Below are 2,500 nucleotides of genomic sequence, written 5' to 3'. Positions count from 1 at the left end.
CACCACACAAGATCAAAACTGAAAGTAGATCCACTATGAGCACCAGAAGACAACAAATGTAATAAATATGTATCACCTGTATATAACACTAAAATAAGCCCTCTGCTATCAAAGGTACCTCAAAGATTTAACCCATTCGCGATGGGGAAAATGCCGAGCTCTACACATAGTTGGCTCTGCCGTACCTGATTTCACCTTTCCTTGAATTGGTGGGAAAATGTATTTTTTTGCTAGTGCTATGAATATCGATGTTATTTTTATTATAAACATTATAATTACTATAATGTTATAAACAATAACAATAACAAAATAAGATAACAAAATATTTTCGTAAATTAAAGAAAAGGATAAACGGGTGAGACAGGTAGTACTCGTAATTGACTCATTGGTGATTTAGTACAAGTGTAGCCATCTATGTGTTAAAACAATTAAACAAGTAAACTCACAGTGGGCATGGCTCGGATACGTGAAATACCCGTCGCGAATGGGTTAAAAAAAAAAATTAAAAAAAAGTCAGCCAGAATGCAAGTTATTTTGTGTGGGGGCAAGGTATTATTTCTCAGAGTTCAGAAGACTTGTATGCTGAATACTAATGTACTGAGAGAACCAAAGCTCTGTTCTGTAGGTTCGGATAAAGATATTGAGATATCAACATCCTGGTCAGCTTTATTTCATCGGAACAGCCCCCCTCCTCAATCCCTTGCCTATTGTTGTCATGGTTGGGCTTAGGAGGTGTAAACTGGGACCCAATGCTGGGGAACACCCCAACCTTGGGACTCCGCTCTCGACTCAAAAAATTTTGCATGGGTCTTTTTTCCCTTCCTGCTTTTTCATTTCCGTCCCTTTCCCAAGCCCCTCTACTATCCACTTCCTAAGGTGTGAGAGCCGTGCTAAAAGTATGAAAGGCTGACTTTGTGCCAGTCCTGAATGGCCTGAGGGAGCCATGGGCAAGGTATTCCCCTGTTTTAGTTGCCTGGCCCTTACCCCTCAAGGGGACCCTGAGAGGTGGACTGCTTTTCTCCCCAACATACTCCAAGCTTACCATGGCCAATAATGAAGATGTTATACCATTATTAGGGGCAATGAGGCTTGCCCCTTCATCAAATAGCCCCACCAATTCAGACCCTCCCGATTCCTGACCCCAGGCTCTCCTTTGACCACGACTCCGAACACTTCAACTGCTACCCCCTCCTCAATGCCTACTAGAACATTATCCACCCAAGTCAACATTCAGTCTCCAGGAGACATTTCTACTCTCCCTCCACTCGCATGGATACCCTCCTCTCCCATTCCCCTTTTCCCCATCTCCGACCCCTCCCGTTCTCTGTCCATTCAGTCCCTCCATGGCTTATACCTTGCCCCCCTATTTGCTCCTCTGTCTACCCTGACCCACGAAAATTAAATATTCCTCCTACTGTCCTTTTCACCCATTCCCTTGACCATGCCTCCACTCATTCCTCCAGTATTCACATCTACACTGACGGCTCCAAAACCACCTTCGGTGCTGGTTTTGCAGTAATCTTCCCAACTCGTACTTTCAAATTCCCCCTCCCTCCTGAATCCAGTGTCCTTACTACAGAACTGTTTGCACTCCTTTTTGCCTTAAAACACATATACTCACTCCCCTCTTCCTCTTATACAATTTTTACTGACTCCCGTAACTCATTAACTCTCATAAAGTCAATACACACGACCAACCCCCTTGATTGTAAGATCTAAAACTGTTTCTTCTACCTGTCCACACGCCATAAAACAATTAAATTCTGCTGGGTACCCAGCCATGTTGGAATCCCCGACAATGAACAAGCAGATACTCTGGCACGCTACGCTGCTATATCCACATCAAACCAACCACGTTTCTCACATATCCCAGCCACGGATTATTACCCACACTTTAAGACCTTCTTGTATAATCGATGGCAATCTTTTTGGTCAAGTCTACACACTAATTAATTACATATGGTAAAACTGTCAATCTCCTCCTGGTCAACTCCATTCCATCGGAACAGACGTCGGGAGACGGCTCTCGCCCGCTTATGCATTGGCCACCCGTCTAACACACTCCTATCTGATGTCACAATCCGATCCAGCCCTATGTCCCTTATGTAATGTTCCTCTTTCAGTCCCACATATTCTATTGTCATGCCCACGTCCTCCCTACATAGACATCCCAACTTATCAGACATCCTTACAGAATCTCACACTTTCTGCTTTGACAACCTGTTTTCCTTCCTCAAACGCATATACATCCTTCACTTGATCTAACCCCTTTACATTACCTCATCCGACCCTAACCCATTCACTCACCAATTCCTTAACCCAGCTTCAACAACTAATCACTAACCCAACCACCCTTCACTAACATTAACTATAGTGCTATATGACCTTAGATGTCTAGCACATTTATTTTGCTTTTAACCATTAACCATTAACCATTGGCCCCACCTGTCTAACACACTCCTATCTGATGTCACACTCTGATCAATCCCTATGTTCCCTA

The 2,500-nt window shown here is 43.5% G+C and overlaps 1 protein-coding gene across 9 annotated transcripts in view; it reads left to right on the top strand.

Moving 5' to 3' along the window:
• LOC125028804 (tudor domain-containing protein 5-like) overlaps nt 1–2,500 on the top strand; it is a 24,921-nt gene that overhangs the window by 10,030 nt on the left and 12,391 nt on the right. For 4 of the 9 annotated variants that reach the window (XM_047618314.1, XM_047618310.1, XM_047618312.1 and 1 more), the window contains exon 2: nt 1–308. This exon is cut by the window's left edge and continues 1,229 nt beyond it. The exons of the other annotated variants lie outside the window; for them this stretch is intronic. The gene's annotated coding sequence lies outside the window, so the exon portion shown is untranslated. Of the gene's footprint in view, nt 309–2,500 lie in introns of those variants that run through there. 9 annotated transcript variants of the gene reach the window in all.

This window comes from Penaeus chinensis, chromosome 9, assembly GCF_019202785.1.
Source record: "Penaeus chinensis breed Huanghai No. 1 chromosome 9, ASM1920278v2, whole genome shotgun sequence".
Taxonomy (NCBI): Eukaryota; Metazoa; Arthropoda; class Malacostraca; order Decapoda; family Penaeidae; genus Penaeus; species Penaeus chinensis.
This window is presented reverse-complemented; position numbering and strand designations above follow the sequence as displayed.